Source organism: Meriones unguiculatus, chromosome 17 (genome assembly GCF_030254825.1).
Source record: "Meriones unguiculatus strain TT.TT164.6M chromosome 17, Bangor_MerUng_6.1, whole genome shotgun sequence".
NCBI classification, from domain to species: Eukaryota; Metazoa; Chordata; class Mammalia; order Rodentia; family Muridae; genus Meriones; species Meriones unguiculatus.
Window position 1 is genome coordinate 28,366,217 of NC_083364.1, and position 18,163 is coordinate 28,384,379.

The window sequence follows — 18,163 nt, forward strand, 5'->3', positions numbered from 1 at the left end:
GCAGTTGCCATTGTTCTGGTTTCCAGAATCTAAGTCTCAGTGTGTGCCCCCTCCCCAGCCCTCACTGCACTCTCTTGTCCACTGGCTTCTTCAGTTCATTAGAAAGATGGTGCAGAGCAGATGCTAAGAGGAACCCCACCTTGCTCGGCCTGTTGTCCTGTGTGTCCAATGTCAGAACGTTGCCTTATAGCAATAGTTTTCAACCCGTGGGTCATGACCCTTCTGGGGAGGGTGAATGACCCTTCCACAGGGATCACACATCAGCTATCCTGCCTATCAGGTATTTACACTGTGATTTGTAATGACAGCAAAAGCACAGTTATGAGGTAACCACAAAAATAATTTTCTAGGTAGGGATCACCACAACACTAGGAACCATGTGACCAAAGGTCACAGCATTAGGAAGAACCACTTTCTTAAAGGGACATTTTAAGGCTGGAGGCTTTGAACAGAAACACTCTTCTACCCTTGAGACACGTCAAGGGTTTTCTGTTGTGTAGAGGGGTCCTCAAAGCAGCAGCAGAAGCATCGCCTGGGAGCTTATGAGGACTGCAGAAGGTCAGACCCACCCAGGCCGCCCAGCATCAGGGCTGTACTTTAATGAGAACCGCAGGCATGTGCAGTGATATCTTTGGCTAACCCCTGAAGGCAACCTTCACCAGCTCCATGTCCTCCTACTTCTGCACCAGCCTGAGACCTGCAATTTCTTCTCTGCCATTTTGCTCCTGCGCCAAATCTTTTCTAACCAGTGAAGTCTGGCTTAAAAATCTCACCTCCTCCACCAAGAACGCAAACAGATCTTGCCAGTAAGAAGGCTCTTCTCCCCCTAACTCCAAGTGCCGTGGCCTTGAACTTCCTGCCTCAGATTATGGATTTTTATGGTCATAACTTATCTCTCCCTCTAAATTATCAGTGTTTCAAACTTAGGTCTACCTCTGATGGATTTCTGCATTTCTCACAGCACTTTGCAATGCTGCAGCACAAACTTCTGTCCAGATTGCTTCAGTCTCTTCCTGCTTTAGGTATTGAAAGAGAGTCACAAGTTGCAATTAGTATTTTCATTGTTTTCACACGGTTATTGCCATACATGACTACGAGCTAGACTTGGAAATACTTACCTAAAGTATCTATCCACACACCCACAGACATACCCCCTGATACACACACACACACACACACACACACACACAAATTTTATTTTTTTGTTTCTATAGCTAGAATCGGAGTTAGTAAGAATTTATTGAGAATATGTGGGAAATTCCTGCTACTCACATTTCATAATCTTACCAAGAGAGAAGAAGGAACGTGATCTTATAATAGAATGGAACATAATGACACACACGTCCCAGAGTCTCTATCAGGATCTGTATTTGGGACAAGCAAAGGTCCCCTGGCCCTTGTTCAGTCGCTTAATGGAGAAGACTCCAAAGACAGAATGCCACTGGTGTCCTTCCAATTATAGAATCATCTGATTAGAATTACAGTAAATGCATAGCTCAGTTTGCATTGTCCTGATGTGAACCACAAAAGAAGCCTCTCTTCCTGAGGCATTTGAGGGTACTGAACTCTGGAGTCAACTGCCACATCACAGCAGTGTCCTCATGCCAGGACTGGCTTAGAGATGGGACGGAAACAAGTTAGGACACTCCATTTCTATGGACCTTATCGCCCAAGGCCCAGAACTAGATGGCATTTTTTAAAATTAATGCTTAGAATAAAAACTGAAATGTCACACAGTTCAGATTTTAGCCTAGTCCAGACATGTAGAAGGAAGGTTGTCTCTGCGATAATTTTAGAATTAGTTATTGTAGCTCACACTTAGTCTGGTATATGGATCTTAGAGGTGGTCAATAGATGGAAGTTTGTAGCATCTCAATGATGAAATTGCCTCCACGTCCTATCTGGCTATAGAAAAACAAAGAAGGAATTCTTCAGGATTGCAAGTGTATATTTTTCTCCTCACTCTATTCCAGCTGGAGGCTCGGGCCTCATCAATGTATTAGAACCAAGTCTGACTGTTGAGTTATTATTGCTTCTCACCTAATCATCAGACTGTTAAGTATTCCTGCCTGAAAGCCAGCCAGAGCCAGGGGTGGGGCAGGGCCTGCCCTTTGAAGCCACCAAGACAGAGTGCTATTGGATAAAACTCTGCTCTACTGAACCATGAAATAGGCTTTCAAAGGGGCAGAGAATAACAGATGTGTGAGCCAGGAGTAAAATTGTCTCACCAGAGTGCTAACATTCATAATGAAGGAAAGGGAAGCCCAGTGTGTGACGGGCATCTGTCCAGGTCACCCATGGAGCCAGACCCCATCGCAACCCAAAGCACGAAGTAGTCAGCTTCCGAGGATCCGGTTCCTTGCATTTCTACTATGAATGACAAGACATAAAATCACAACGGACGGCTCTGTTCAGGTGTAGTTTTCTTTAGTGCTGGCTCTTGCTCCCTGAGTGACTTTCTGATCCTATTTCCTCATCCATTCCTACCTGCCTCACTGAGTTTCTGTTGTTGTTGTTGTCGTCGTCGTTGTTTTTTGTTTTGTTTTGTTTTTTTGAGACAGGATCTCTCTCTATAGCTCTGGCTGTCCTAAAAGTTGATATGCAATCCAGGCTGGCCTTGAAGTCATAGAGATATGCCTGATTTTCCCTCCCAAGTGCTGAGATTATGTCACCATGCCCAGAAATTAAATATAAGAGAGTCACCCTGATTAAAGTCAGGAGGTCAGGAGGATAAACCTATTTTTCTGAAACTACCTTAGCACAGGACAGACCAGACGACTTCTCACTGGCCTTCTTACAACACTGCAGTTCTTAACACTTTTCATCCCTGCTTTGAACCAATCAAATGAATCAATCATAGATACATGAGAGGTTATCTAGATGCAATAGAGGAATTGCAATCAAGGAATATGCAGATATCAAATCATAAATATATTATAGATGTACATACATCCCTGTGAATATGTAAAAGTAGGAGAAGTACTAAATTTCCCCAGCAAACTCATAATTGTCACGGGAATTAATCCTTGGGCTCCTGGTTAAGGGAAATCATTGGTTAGTGGGTATGAAGAGGAAAGTTTTAAAAGCTGTTGGTTTGTGCCCATCCACATGCTGGCAAGAGCCTCATTATAATATCCATCACCTTTCCCTAGGATTGCAACAGCTTAATACTGCACTGCTACAATTCAGATTTTGTTCGGCATAGATGCAGAGGCCTCACCAACCAAAAATGTTCAAAGTGTGTAGAGGGCTTCCATAAAACATTAGTGCTGAGCGTGTGGAGAGAATCCTTTTCAGTTTGGGTTCAGATGGCAGAGTGTCAGCCAGGGTAAGAGTAGCCCTTCCGATCAACAGAGTAGACAATTCCATACCATCCAAAGATCCAGCCCATCAATCAGCTGACCAAAGTCCTTCTTCAGTGCTGCCCAAGCTCCCCTGTGAGGGCTGCAAGGCTTTCAGCGGTTGTACACCAACTGCTTTGCTTTAAGGATCTTAAAAAAAAATGGGGTTACAGTTGGAAAAATGGCCATATCCAAAGTCATCAGGCAATACACAGTGGAACCAAGAAAAATTGCCATGCCCTGACGTCAGAGCTGGTGTCACTCTGAAAAATGCCACAGTCCACTAAGTTCCCAGGATGGTTCTCCTGAGCAGCTCGGGAATCTTTCTGCATTTGTGTCTGAGAGCTGCACAACCTCAATATCCTTAGGCTCTTGCATAAAAAAGGGGAAAATCCTCACCTGTCTTAGCTTTCAGAAAGCACTGCTTGAGAGTGTGGAATTCTAACTTTCGTCCCATCTTGGACGTATGATGTACTCTGGCTTCACGATGAAGTCTTTTGGAAGCCCTTGGAAGATGGCACCTAGAAATTAAGATAAATTGAGGTAATTTTCTCAAGAGTGTTCCAAAGAGCACAAGTGAACACAGCTGCTCTGCATCTGCTCAAAGTGCATATCTTCCTATGTGGGCATGGAAATGAAATGGCACAACACCCACTAGAGACAGACAGTTTCAACCCCTGGGCTCTGTGTGTGCATAGACATGGTCAGTTAAAGCTTCAACGTCCCCTTCTGACTTTCAACATCAATTCCAGAGGTTGGCTTCTTGAGTCTATAGACAACTTGTGTGTTGTCATTTCTAGTTTGTACCAGGGCATATGTTCTGTTTCTCTGAAGGAGAAGATGCTGATGCAAAAAGGTCCTAGTTACTGAGAAAAACTAAGAATGAAAAACAGTGAAAAACCAAGAACCAGGGCTCAGCATCTGCTGCTCAGGTTGAACTCAAGGGCATGACCCCAACAATTGAGTTCAAGGAAGTCAGGAAAGTGTGGCTCGCTTCCAGACCATTCTGTCCAGTGAATTTACTGGTTTTCTTGTCCTAGTGTCTGTTTCTGTTGTTGTTGTTGTTAAGATCATCATTCTAGAACAGTCCCTGCTGATGTTTCCTGTGTTCACTACACACACACACACACACACACACACACACACACACGAAAAGATTCAGCCTTAACAACACTCTTTCTTCAAAGGGCCTTTTTTTTTGCCACCTCTCTTTCTCCCAAATACCAGTCTCCCCCCATTCCATGGAAAGTCTTTCACCACTTTTCACATTATACAAGTTTCCAAAACCATCATTAAAATGTGACCATCTCATGAGTCTCTGAGCTCCTTGATGTCAAGACCCTCCTTGCTTTTCAGTCACTCCCACAACCTCAACAGCACCCTACCATCTAAAACCAAGGGTACAGGCAACAGATAACTGACTGTCAGAAAAAAGCAAGCTTGCAAAACTTCAGAAATTCATTTTTTTGTGAATAGTGCCTTAAAAGTCTGCTTCAGTCATTTGAAACCACCATCCTACAACTTTTTAGTGTCTAACTTGGTACCTGACATTTTCCATAGTCCCCCACTTCAGTGCAGTCAGTTTCCATGACCCTGGTTTCCTGACACAGATTCCGTGTTTAGTGAAAGCCTCACAGTACAAGATGTATTTACAAGAACTGAGATGGCTCCCTTCAACTCTTCACTGACTATCCAATGCCCATCCATTCTGTCTTTCCATAGCACCCAGGATCTCATATTAGAAGGTGACCAAAGAAGAAGCTTTGGTCACCTACTGAATACGAAGATTCCACTTATAGGTGGGGCTCAAATAATATCAAGGGGTAAATCAAAGGGCATCTCAAGAGCACAAATCCTCTCGCTCAGTAGCTGGTACTGAGCTCAGTAGATCAGCAGTACTGCTAGCTTAGTAGTGGATGTTCCATGAGTTGCCTTGAAAATCATTCTCTCCTGGAGGTGATAAGGAGGCAAAGGAATGTTATACGACCCTGTAGTCTTTGAAATATTACAGCTGTACATACAGGGTAGATTTGGGAAAAGGCATAACCTCACTGAGGGTAATATCCCCTGCTCATGACCAGTGTGAAAGAGAGAAGATGTCAACAAGTTCAACATTTGCTGAGCACAGGAGGCAGAGTCAATCTCCATCACATTTTCCTCCCTTATTTTCCAAGAATCATAGACACAGACTTTTGGGAACTCAAGAATGATACATGGATTAGGACTCAGAGGAAGAGACCCTTTCTCATGTTCCCATCTAGCCAGCATACAGAAATGCTTATGTTCTGTAGCTCCTTCTCAAACTCTTGTACCCTGATGGAGGGAAAGGTGGCAGGAATCACCTCAAAGATGACTCAGTTTGATGACTAAGGCGAGGAGGAGCTGACAGTGGGAAGCAGGTGGGGGCGAAGAGGAAATGAGTGAACACTGTATCTTGCAACAAGCTCCAACACAACGAGATCCAATCTGGCCCCCATCGGGGCTCTGACAGCACACAGACAGACTAGGGCCTGGGTGCGTCCTTGTGTATTCTACTTCACCACATAGTGTACTTCCTGTCTACCCCTCAGGACCAATGCTGAGCACCCTCTGCCCTTGCAGGACTGTCAGCTAGGTCTTGGACCCTTGGACATCACTGTGAATGGACTGGACTTTTAAGCATGTCCTGTATCTCCCAACCAGTGTGTATCGGCTAGGCTCCAGACTGACTCTTTCACCCATGGTTACACTTTGACAGCCCAGAGCATCATGCAAGCAGCATGTCTGCACATGAACGCAAGGTACCAGATCATCTAACCACACTCAGCTCCTCTGCCTCTTAGCTGTCATCTACATTGTTACCCAAGCTAGAGCCCAGGACATTCTGGGTCCATCTTCCTCCTGTGTCCTCAGTCACTCTAATGTCCAGATGAACACCAATTCCAGGATTTCTCATATCTTTTCTCTTTTCCTTTCTCTTTGCAGCTGATGTATGTAGACAGGTCATCATCATCATCATCATCACCACCACTGCCATCATTCATTCATTAATGCTGGCTGTTTCTCACCTTTTCTGACTTGTCTCCCTGCCTCCTCAAGATCTACTTTTCAGTCTGTGTATGGAATGATACATTCGAATTCCATTTATAATCTTGTTATGCTTCTGTTTGACATCCTCCAAACCTCCTTTGGTTCTCACAGGATGGTCCAGATTCAGGCCTTTCATCATCTAACACCTCCCTACCTGCTGGTTTGGCCTGCTAATCCCACCCCACAAACTCATACATACAGAGACACACCCTAGATTCCAGCCAGCCCTCCAAGTCCTACACCATACCGCAACCTTCCCACTTCTGAATCTTTAAGCATGCCACTCCTTCTTGCCGGTGTGTGCTTCTCAGTCAGACTTTCCTATCTCTTCATTTTGCTTGAATTCTCTCTCCCGTGAGGCCCCCTCTTATACCAGTTGATGGGGCCTTTCTTTCCCATAAACTGAGAGAACCTTGAAAACAGCATTCTAAGTTACCTACTCAACAGATGTTTGTTGACTATATGAACTCTCTAAGACAGGCATGAAGTCACAGAGCCTGTCTTACTCTAGGGTCCCAGTGTTCTGTCCATAACACAGGGGTGTGATCAAGGCAGTACACCACCATTGCAGCCTCAGATCTCTTGCTGTATTGTTCCTCAGAGAGGTCACAATTCAGCCTCATTCATCAGCAGAGGATACTGCTGAGTTAATTTTCCCAAGGAAGGGTTGTGGTCCCACCTACGCAGTAAAATAGCTGCTCTCAGAAACTCGAGGTGAAGTCACAAAACTGCTCAAAACCAATGCCCAGATTCTGGGCCAGACCCTAGCCATGCCATCACCACAATCATGGCTGTCCTCTACCCACTGGGTGCTCCTTTGAAGGCTCTCACCCAAGGATTGCCACAGCCTTCAGGCAGGCAGAGGGTGATACATCTGTGCAAAGAAAGCCATCCACAGAATCTCACCTCTTATAGGTCATCACTCCACCATCCCTTCCCCTTCCAGCACCACCCACACTTTGAGATGTCACCTTTAAGAGCTCTCTCTTTCTCTCTCTCTCTCTCTCTCTCTCTCTCTCTCTCTCTCACACACACACACACACACACACACACACACACACCAGCTTGTTTGTCTGCCGACTCAGCTGTACACAACAGGACCACAGCATCTTTCAAAGGGAAGCAGGCGTGGTTTAGTAGTGTCAGTGGTTCTAGTCTCCCAGGGAACAGCTTCTGCCAGTGAGAAGACCTGATCTTTTCTCTGGGAAGATTCTCTTCTCTGGCCCTCAGTGTTCTTTATAACATAGCACCAAGGGCTTTGTTTGCATCCTCTTTTCTAATATTACCAAGATGCATTAAACCAGGGCCTGCAAATGTGCCTCATGAACAAACACCTAAGATTCGCAGAAATAGTAAGGCCAGTGGACACCAGGTTCTGTCTTTAAGAAAACAGCCTTTTGAACAAACAAAAATAAAAACAACTAAAATCCAAGTGGTTACTAGAGAGCGCACCACCAACCTTAGCTATAACTACTTGATGCTGAATTTGATAGCACAATACTTTAACGTATACATCTGAAGACAAATATTCCATATTTGAGGTTTAAATACAGGTTTGTACATTTTACACATATGGGAAAAGAAACAATATTTGAATATGTACAGACGTGTTTTGTGTTTTTGAGAGAAAACAACACTTGCCTAGGAGTCAGGAATAAAGTGTAAGGAAATGATGAATTTTGGAGTAAAGCATACATACCTATAAATCTATACATAGATTCAAATCTTGACTTATTCATTCCCTTTTTGATTTGGGATAATTTGGATGTTAACTAGTCTCAATTTCCCCACATTAAAAAGAAAGAAATTATGAAGCCAATCTCATAGATTTCCTGTGCAATTTATTATATGTATACACACACACACACACACACACATATATATAATATGCAAAAATACACTATCTAGAGTAGAGGGGGCCCAGTGCATGTCATTGTCCCCTCCTGCGTTCTCTATCTCACTGACACAAGCTGTGGCCTGGGGCAAGTCACTGACCCCTAGAAGAAAGTCTCATCTCTAGGGACAGGTGGACTCGATGAGTCCCTGGATTCCTTCCAGACTTCGGATGCCATGATATCATATATCAGCTATCTATTTTATGCACGGGCTTGAGTTTAACCAACAAGCCTAGGCAAGGGGCAGCCCCAGCAAGCCTGGTGTTCGCTCCACTTCCAAAGCACTTCCTTTTTCTGAACATGCCAGTTGCTCCCTCTCATAGTTTCAATACAGGGCCCATTGATGACCACAAAAATGAACGCCCCGTGCAGCTGCAGGCCCACATGGGCCCTCCAAGGGGACAGGGCTCAAGCCTGTTTGTGGGCTCTGTGTTCCCAGAGCCTGTTGTTGGAGTGATGTCTGGAATCCTCAACACCTGCACACCAGCTTCCTGAGCAGTTCCATTGCGCCCCCTCCCCTCTTCCATCTGCATCTGAAGTGCAGCTGCTCTGGCCCCTGAGAAGGCAAGGGGTGGGGGGAACCAAAAAGACAGGACGTAGCCTTGTTTGGTCTCCCTGGCTTTATAGCCTAGTTTGGAGCATCTCTGGGTAGAGCCTTTGGTGGCTTTGCCATTGTGTTTAAATGAGCTTCATCTGCAACAGAGCTTTTTAAAAAAATAAAATAAAATAAAATAAAATGGAACGACCACAAAAAAGACCACAGCAGAAGACATCTGGTCTTTAGATGAAAGCTTTTCCCTCCTCTTGAATTAGATTGAAAAAAAAAAGAAAGAAAGAAAGAAAAGGAAAAGAAAAGAAAAGAAAAGAAAAGAAAAGAAAAGAAAAGAAAAGAAAAGAAAAGAAAAGGAGTGGGTAGGGCCTTACTTGTACTGTACCACCCCGCAAAGAAAACCAATACAAAGAAAATTAACACTGGGAACAAATTAATGCAGTAAATGCTGGTGCAAAGGAGTGTGGGGTCCACAGATACCCTGAGAAACAGGAGACCAGGAAAGAGAGAGGAGAAGAAGCCTTTTCCATTGCTCCTGCATTGCCTGCAAGTTCCTCCCCGTCACCTTTTCTGAAAGAATGTTGGATCTTATATTCTCTGTGCCCGTTTCATAGATAAAATGCTTACAAGCTGTTCAGCCACTATTAAATCTGTCCCTGGCAACCTCTTTGCTGAGTACCACAGGTAGGTGTGAGGCAAGTGGCACCTGCCTGGCAAATACGCTGAGAAACAGCAATGTATATGCCGATAACCCTCAAAATTTTATCTCCACACTGAACTCACACCTGTCTACCAACAGCTGCTTCTTCCTCGCCGATTTCCTGCCTCTCTGAATGACACCGGCACCCACATCAAATTCCTGGGTATCAACCTCGAAAGTTCCTTTCTCAAACCTGCAACATCTACCCCCACTGCCCTACTGCCAAGGTCGGTCAACATGCTGGCAAAACACTCCCTAATCCCTTCTCTCCCCACCCTCACCATCATGACTGTCTGAGTCCAGGCTGCTTTCCTAGTTTGCTTGACCTGTGTGTAGAACAGGCCCCGCAGCCAGCACTGCTATCAATGACCACTCACTCCTTGAGCAAAGCTCTCAGTGATTTTAGGTTGAAGGTTAAGCCCCCAAAGTAGATTCTCAGGTGCTCACAAGATGGGTCCTGCCTGCTGCTTTAAAAAGCCTACCTTCCCAAAGTTTGGCTATGAGTCTCAGCATCTGCTTCGATACCCTGCTGCATAGAGTCTTTCCGAGGTCCTCTGAGAAGGCTCCTGTCCTGTTCCCTGTTTTCTCCCTCTTCCAATATCTATCCTGTTTGCCCTTCTGAATGAGGATTGAACATCTTTCCTAGGGTCTTCCTTGTTGTTTAGCTTCTTTAGGAGTATAGATTTAGTATGTTTATGCTGTATTAAATGGCTAATATCCACTTATAAGTGAGTATATACCATGTGTGTCTTTCTGATTCTGGGATACCTCACTCAGGATGATCTTTTCTAGATCCCACCATTTGCCTACAAATTTCATGATTTCCTTGTTTTTAATTGCTATGTAGTATTCCATTGAGTAAATATACCACAATTTCTGAATCCATTCCTCGGTTTTGAGTGCAGGGAACCTTATGGGAAAAGGGGGAGCTAGAAAGACCTGGAGGGGACAGGAGCTCCACAAGGAGACCAACAGAGCCAAAACACCTGGGCCCAGGGGGTCCTGTACCAATCTTCCAACCAGGGACTATACATGGAGAGGACCTAGACCCCCTGCTCAGATGAAGCCCATATGCTGCTCAGTTTCCAAGTTGGTTCCCTAGTAAGGGAATCAGGGGCTATCTCTGACATGAACTCAGTGGCTGGCTCTTTGATCACCCCTCCCTGGTCAGGGTGCAGCCTTACCAGGTCACAGAGGAAGATGATGCAGCCAGCCCTGATAAGACCTGATAGGCTAGGGTCAGATAGAAGGGGAGGTCCCCCTCTATCAGGGTACTAGGGGAGGGGCACAGGGGAAGATTAGGGAAGGTGGGTAAGACTGGGAGGAGACGAGGCGGGCCTACAGCCAGGATACAAAGTGAATAAATCATAATAAAAAAGATTCTCTGTGACTGCAGCACAACCAACCGTCCTCCTGTCCTTGACCAGTCAGTATGCTCTTGGGGCTTTGGTGCATTAACACAGCGCTGTTTTCTCTCCATGGAGAAGTCTCCTGATTCTGCCTGGATTTCTCTACTTTCACAAGGCTGCCACCCTTCCTGACCGAAGCTGGCATTCAGTGTCTTCCAAGGGTTCAGGGCCGTGTAAGGTGTTCACAGCGCATTAACACTACTTGTCTTGTGATGCTTCTTCAGTTTCATTTTATTAGCTTAATATCCCAGTTTCTCTGCCTAAGAGTCTGGTAACTACAGTGGGGCATCAATCTTCTGTCTGATGTTAACACAGTTCCAGCTCCTAACCTGCTGCCTCCATGCTCCTGCTCTTTTGCTGAAAAGATCACTTTCAACGCAAAGCAAAACACCGCACTCACGTGCAGGGTGGGGTGGGGGAATGCGTGTTTGCAAAGTGGCATTCTTCCTCTGAGCTTTTAGGTCTATTCAAAAAAGCACATTAATATACTCTAGGAACTTCATCTACCACCAAAATTTTATTTCCTGCTCAGATCATATTACAAACACACACACACACACACACACACACTGGCAAGCATGAGGCTCCTTTACCTGAAAACTCACCAATAAGAGAGCTCTTCACTTGCCTCTCAAAGCCTCCCCCCTCCCCCACTCTCCTATCCTTGGTCAGCCTACACGGGTTGTTGACCTGAGGAAGGCACTCTGTGGTGTTTTAGGGAGTTTCTTCTGCAGCCTCTGTGATGCAGGCAGCCTTTCTTCTCCACTGTCCTGTGAAGACGTAACACAACAGGCAGGTAATGGGACTCCACTCTTCAGCTCAACTGGGTTAACATTGCCTATCTAACCTAGAACTTTTAAGGAAGTGGAAATCTTGATGAATAGAGCAGGAAGGTTGCTTTCTCAGCTTGAGATCCTAGGCAGAACCCTAACAAACAAAGGTAACAGAGCTCAAAGCCGAGCCCTGTTAGAAGGCAGTGGAGACAAACAGCTAGGAAGCCAGCTGGGCTGTTCTTTCAGCGGGTTCTAAAGTTACCGATCTTACCAGGTCTCCCAGGCAGTCACCTGGTACCTGTCTGGGTGTCCTTCCATGTCTGCTATCAAGGTAACTTCTTCAGAGTCAGGGAAACCACTAATGTTTTAAGGGAACAGTTACAGAAACAGCAGCAACGGTACCAACTGCCTTCCTGGTTAAAAAGCCAACCATTTCCTTTCAGGCCCAATGTACAGACTGAACAGTTCTACTCTGTTTGTTTGTTTGTTTTTTGTGATTCTTCTGCCCACCTAACGTTCTTTCTCAGGTTTTATTTTCTTAGGAATTGGAAAGACATGTGCTTATAAGACCAGAGAGTGGCATGGCTCTAACCAAAGACAGTCCACCAGATTGCTGGCGGTGAATGTGTAAGACAGAATGAGTTTGCTTCCCTCACATCCTAGAATTTTAGAAGTTGAAGTCTAGGCTTATTTGGGGCTGAAATGAAGACTCTTAACATGAGGTCAATGATCTGGACATTCATTTTAAATTAACCCAACACTCCTTGTGACAAGGTGGGCCAACAGGAACTGATTCTCTCTTCCATTCTGGGTTCAAGCACATGGATTTTGGAACAGACAGAGAACAGGGACTAGTAAAGGCAGCAGAGTAATAATCAGTTGACATTTATTCAGAACCAAGTATAAAACAAACACTATTATATGTGTAATTTAATTTAGTCTTAAAGCTGTGTAAGGTTGCTTTTACCTTTCTTTTATAAAGAGAATGATTGGCTTTCCTAAAAACACGTAGCTCCTTCCTGATCCTGCAACTATTCACATAGCAGCACAGCCTGGGAGAAGTTAACACAAGAAGTCAGAGCCATGGAAAGCACAATGGAATAAATCTAGGCCGTGGCACCTCAGGACAGGAGAGGATGGGAAAGACCAGACCTCAGCCTTTTGACAAAGAATCAGGAAAGCAGTGACATGTGCCTTCCTCAACAGTTTCTGAGCATCTCCTTTACCCTTCAGAAAGCTATGTAGAGAACAAGAAAATGCTGTAGGAAAGTACGTCTGATGTTTGACTTGAATGTTCTCTCTGCCTTCCCCATTCGGTAAAGGGAAGACACTGACTAATAGGGTCAAAGGAGAGCATCTGCAGCAACAGTGCAGATAGCCTTGCCTGGAATGTGTTGAAAGCAGCAGCAGTGTCTAAACTATGATACATGAGCCCCTGAACTTTGAACAGAGGAGAAAAAGAAAAAAACATAAAAAAAAAAAAAAAAACTCCCTCATGTGTCCTGCTGACATCCCTAAATCTCAAAGTTCAGTACAAAGCAAACATCAGCGTGAATCTCATGGCTACCCGCAGAAAAAGGATGGCATGGACACTCTCCATTTTAGGGCCAAACAGGTTAGGTATTATGAGAGTGAAAGTTATTTGCCTATCAGATGCCCAGGACTAGGTAAAGATGCAAACAGAGCAGATAGGAGGCATATTGGCTAGCCAACAACCCGACATTAAGAACAGAAACATTTGCAAAGTTAGAAGGCCATGATGAAACAGCACAAGGCCATGTATGGAAATGGCAGAAGGTATACCATGGTTCTTCAGGGTGGGAGACAGAGTCCTGACTGAAAAGATGACCTTCATAACTGCGAACCAAGGCGAGCATGAGCAGGAGGAGAAACAGCCTGTGTGAAGCCCCTGAGGCTGGAATGAGAGTGCTCACTGTGAGGGAAGACAGGGTTTGAAAAGAAGTGGATAGCAGGGCAGTGGTGGCACACACCTCTAATCCCAGCACCTGAGAGGCAGGGCCAGGTGGATCTCTATGAGTTTAAGACCAGCCTGGTCTACAGAGCGAGTTCCAGGTCAGCCAGGGCTACACAGAGAAAAGTGGTCAAGAGGTTAAGAGGGAGCTGGAGGGAGTGTGTATGGTCATGTGTCATTGCACACATATATGAAATTCTCAATGAAATGGCAGAAGAATTTTTAAAATATGCAGCACTGGGGAGGGGAGGAGATGCTGGGATTCAAGGGCCTTCTAAGCCATAGGAAGAACTCTGAACTTCCATGTAGGAGCTAGGGACAGTGGAAGCCAGGAGAAAGCTGCTAAAGGGGAAGTAGCTTGATCCAATTAACACGCTGTTTGAAATGATCTTGTCTTCTGCTTAAAATGGATTGGGTGGGACAGGGGTGCTGCTGCTGATGTCCTGCCAGAAGTTGTTGAGTAGAGCTTCAGCATGATCCAATAGTGACTTTGACTCCAACCACAGGCTCTTGCTCCAAATCAAATAACAATTGTTTATGATTTATAATCTTAAAAATGCACATCATTTTATTATGCTGAATCATGTTTTTCAGATGTCTTATTATAAACTTAGATGACAGAAGTCATAGAGGGCTGTTACAAGGAAGTGCAAATTACAGATGATCTTCCCAGTCACCTCTTTCTCCTTCCCAAGGGTTCCAAGAATGGTGGTTGGGAGGAGTACTGACAATACGTGTGTGTGTGTGTGTGTGTGTGTGTGTGTGTGTGTGTGTGTGTATTACTTGCATTGGCTTCGCCTACACAGCCTCAACCTCATTACACAGCAACAGCAACAAATGTCAGTGGCAGGAAGTACATAACAAGAATTAACCACATTTTTTTTTTCATCCAAACTCAAGACTCATACACATTTACAGTTGGTTTAACTGGGGTTGAGGGTGGGTGGGCTGGCTTCTCACATTTTTTTAACCAATAGGATTTCATGGCAGTCATCAAAACAACAGCTTTTCAGAAGTTGACTTTTCATGACAGAGGGCCTGAAGGGAAGAAGAGAAAGAAAGAAGAGAGAAAACATGGACTTTGCTCATTTGTCATTCTAATAGCTGAGCACTGGATCAGTCTGATGTTGCAGACACATTAATTTGATTAAGATATAATCCATGGGTCATTCAGGCATATAAAGTACTCTTGCTTAATTGCAAAATTAACAGTGGAACAGGATAAATCATTACCAAACTGGAGGTTATTCTGGGACTCACAATTTTTTTTTCCTTACCCAATTCATTTTCTCCATCTAAAGTTGTTTTTGACACTTGGTTAAAGGAAAAATCTTGACTAAAGCAACAGTGGGTGCATGCCAGCTCTTCAGGGCATCAGCTAAGGGAGCTCAGCACACTGAGAATGGGAGTACTGGTAAACCCATCTTACAGAGTACTTCCCAGAGTCCCTTTGCCTCCTAAGTATTCATAGTCATCACACGATTCACTGGACTTGGGAAGCCATCCTTTGCCTCAAGCATTCTTCTCTGAAGATTGAAGGCTGAAACTTAGTTTTCATTTGCTACTACCTTGGAATTTTTTCCAGAATAGCTTACTTTTTAAGCCTAAGCAACTTTTGGTCAATCACTAATTGACTAATATATTCCAAGCACCATAATAAATGATGAATGAAAAAAAAATTGATCCCTTTCTCAATAAGCTTCCATTCTAATTAGTCACTGGGTTCTTTCCCTTTTGGGATTACATGAAAAGCACCTGACTATGTATCAGAGTTCCCTGATGGGCTAGAGCATGCAAAGAGATCATGAAGAAAAAAAAATAATCTATCAGAGAGTGAATGTAGATTGAATTGGCCTTACAACAGAAGTAGGAAGAGTTAGCTATGTAGAGACAGGAGGAAAGAGGAAAGAAGGATCCTCTCACAGACAGTTCCAACAGGTCCTTGTGGTCATGTGAAGACCACACAGAAGAAAGAAGTCTGGATTAAAGTTCAGGAGACATTTTCCTATATCTATGGCCTTGATGGAGCAGGGTACTTCACCTGCAAGTATACTGATTTCCTCATCTGCAGAATGACAATGAAGGCCCTGCAACTGCCAGGTTTATGTCAGCTTGTCATAAACTATCATCATCATCTCCAAGGAGGGAACCTTAATTGAGAAAAGGCCTCCATAAGATTATACTGTAGAAAAGCCTCAAGAGCATTTTCTTAATTACTGATTGATGAGGTAGGGCCCAGCCCATTTTGAGTGGTGCCCACGTTATGCTGATGTTCCAGGGTTCTGTAAGAAAGCAGATTGAACAAGCCATGAGGAGCAAGCCAGTAAGCAGCACTCCTCCATGACCTCTGCATCAGCTCCTGCCTCCAGGTTCCTGCCCTGCTCGAGCTCCCGCCTTAGCTTCCTTCAGTGAACTGTGACTTGGGATAAATAAACCAAATCAAACCTTTTCCCTAAGTTACTTTTGGTCATGGTTTTCACCACACCGATAATAAACCTGACTAATGCATAAATGCAGATCCCTTTCCCATCTACTTCACAGGTCCTTTTGAGAACCAGGCAAGTAGTGTTTATAAATTTCACTGAATATAAAAGGAAATGCTGAGCTTTTTTGATATCTACAAAATAGAGAGATCATCTCAAAGGAGTGATTAGACAGGAACAGTCTATGCTCTTGCAAATAACTTTGCTTATCAATATAGCAACAGATTCACCATCTGAGAATTTCTCAGGGCCAACAGTCATATGGAGAACAAGTGGCCTGGCATGTGACTTTTGATATGGTCTCCACCATCCCTTTTCCACAGGTTGTCTCACAGCTATCTCATACAGTGTTCTGCAGTCGTGTCCCACGACGCGTCCTGCCTGATTTCTGATTTAAACAGTCCTTTTGGTAATAAATGCAGTCCCCAAGAGATCTGTAAGATAAGTCAAGAGCGTTTCAAAGGGAGCTTGCCTCTGCAACCCCAAACATTTTGGGGGTTAAAAACAATCAAGGAAGGAGAAAAGCAAACTGGTTACTGCTTTGAAGAAAATTCATCACTGTGTGATACCTAAGATGAAAAGCAAAAATTATGGGCATCTTGCTTTCTGCTTCTGAAAGGCTTGGGGTGTCTGAGACACTCACAGATGCCAATGCATGATTTTACCATTTTATCATTTTGGAACACCAAGGCTCCGCTTCTCTTATTTAGAAGTGAGACACTCTTTGAAAAATGACATGTCAGTGGAGATTGTTGCTTAGAGCCAGAGAAGGCCGTGACATTTGTTCCCTCCATCACAGATGGCAATTTCATCTCTTTGTTCTCCTGCTGTTAAGAAGAAGAAAAAGCTGGTCCACTCTGTGAGGGAAGCCCAGAGGACTGGTTGGCTGCGTTAGCTCTACTCTGTGGTTTTAAGCAAGTTCATTTACATTCCCAGCTTTGATCTGTTTTCAGTGTTAACCTCAGAAGGTAGACATAATCTCTATAGTTTCTTCCAGTTCAAAAAAATCAGCATTCTTCCTACTGTCCCACTAACTTGGCAATATCCATGGAGAAGAGGGTCATTTGGGGACCTCTCCTTCCTCCCCTCCGAAATCGTGATATATGCCAAGCTGGCACTGTGCTATATAAGCAGACTTAGACAAGAACTAGACAATTTCATGGTCTGGGTACATGGTCCCTGACCTACTGTTGACCACTATCAACTCCATGTTCAAATATTAGAATAATGAGATAAGTTGTTGTTGTTGTTATTATTATTATTATTCACCTAAGGGTCCTTTGGAAAATCTGTCAAGGTTTCTGTTCCTCCTGGCCTGGAACCTTGTGACCAGGGCCTACAGTTTGCTTCAGGTATCTGAGAAAGAACCCAAAGGAGTGCTACCCTGTGAAGAGCGGTGTGGTGGCACATACTTTAAATCTCAGCATTATGGAGGCAGATTTGGGTGGAACTCTGTTACTCAGCAGTCAGCCTGGTCTACACAGCAAGTTCTAGGCCAGCTAAAATGATACAGTGGGATCACGTCTGAAAACAAAAAATAAAGCAGCCTGTAAATGAGTTCCCTCTCCCTGTGGTAGCCAAGGGTAGAGAGAGTACAGGAGATGGGAGCTCTGAAACCTGTATTCCTCAGACACAGCAGTGTCACTGTAGGGTACAGGCTAGAAGTCTGAGTAACATTCTTTACTTTTTTTTGGCGCTTTCATCCCTTGTAGAACCTGAAGAAAGAAAAAAAAATCAGAAAATTCCATTTGCTTCATCCTACTTAATGAGGTCAAACGTTCTTAAGGAATAAAGAGTGTAGCTCCAACTCAACTTTTCATTTAGCTTCAGGAGCCCTTGTTTCAAAGTAGCCTGTTCCCCAAAGCTGCTCACTCTCTGTCCTGAAGGGGATGGAGACTCAAAGGCATTTTTTCCTTGTCAAATCACAGTCAGGTACTCTATTCCCTTAAGTGTCAAGGCCACATGGGGAAA

General features: G+C 44.2%; 1 long non-coding RNA gene across 2 annotated transcripts in view; it reads right to left on the reverse strand.

Moving 5' to 3' along the window:
* Nucleotides 1-18,163, reverse strand: part of LOC132648516 (uncharacterized) — a 221,050-nt gene that overhangs the window by 148,462 nt on the left and 54,425 nt on the right. Inside the window, exon 2 of one of the 2 annotated variants that reach the window (XR_009586914.1) lies at nucleotides 3,741-3,862. The exons of the other annotated variant lie outside the window; for it this stretch is intronic. This is a non-coding gene — a long non-coding RNA (uncharacterized LOC132648516). The remainder of the gene's footprint in view (nucleotides 1-3,740; nucleotides 3,863-18,163) is intronic. 2 annotated transcript variants of the gene reach the window in all.